At 35.4% G+C, this 921-nt stretch overlaps 1 protein-coding gene across 1 annotated transcript in view; it reads left to right on the forward strand.

Annotated features, from left to right (window-relative positions):
- LOC113809110 (X-ray repair cross-complementing protein 5) overlaps positions 1 to 269 on the forward strand; it is a gene marked incomplete at its 5' end in the record, with an annotated part of 24,809 nt that extends 24,540 nt beyond the window's left edge. Inside the window, 1 exon segment of the mRNA XM_070128402.1 lies at positions 1 to 269. This exon segment is cut by the window's left edge and continues 500 nt beyond it.
- Positions 270 to 921: the final 652 nt, after the last annotated feature.

Raw genomic sequence — 921 nt, forward strand, 5'->3', positions numbered from 1 at the left:
GGAAAAAGTTAGCTAAAATGAACACAAGCACAAACACAGTAAAGTTTACACAGAAGTGAGACAAAACAGCCACAGCGAGAACTGAGTTTCTCTTCAGATGAATCCATTTTGGTTAATTTTTCGTGAAGAGGAAGTGTTCAGAATTAATGTTTATTTTCAGTTCTTACTGTGGCTGTTTTCAATTTTGTTAGCTAAAGCATTAAAGAAATAAGATAAGTTAGATATGTGATTCTATTCAGAATCAGTGAAAAATAAAACTTTTGTTGATTCTTGATTTTTCTTTTTCTTTTTTTCTTGATGAATCCTTTAACCAATTGGATCTCCATGATGTGGAAAAAATTTGGTTAAGGGCTGATGATTTTATAGACAAATTATATACTCTCATGAAAAAAATCTGGCTGAGGGACAGGGTTACAAGAAAAATTCAGCTTAAGGCCAGTGTGATGGCAATGACTTACAACTGCACAAAGCTTTTGGAGGAAGAAGACTTGACTGAATGGGTATTTAGGAAGTGGCTGTCTGTTGCATCATTTCCACCAGTAAATGAGGGTGTAACGTAACATCTGTCAGCCATGACTGGAAGAGCACTGGCTCCAGTAATGACCTCATTTCAGTGATCAGCATCTCTTTCCTGCCCACTGTGAGTGAGAGTGCAGGTTATGTTACAGTAAATTAAATAATATGAAAAATATTAAAAATGACAAACAACAAAATGTTCCTTATTGCTATAATTATTGGACTTAGTTATAGACTACTTAGAGAGATGATATGGAGTCTGTGTAAGGAAAACAGTCCATTAATATCTTGATACTGCATATCAAATAACAGACAGTGACTGGGACCCAATGCTTGGGATCACCCGTGTTGGACCTCAAACCTCAACTCAATTAATTTTGCATAGTCTTTTCTTCTTTCCAGTTC

This window comes from Penaeus vannamei, chromosome 12 (assembly GCF_042767895.1).
Source record: "Penaeus vannamei isolate JL-2024 chromosome 12, ASM4276789v1, whole genome shotgun sequence".
Taxonomy (NCBI): domain Eukaryota; kingdom Metazoa; phylum Arthropoda; class Malacostraca; order Decapoda; family Penaeidae; genus Penaeus; species Penaeus vannamei.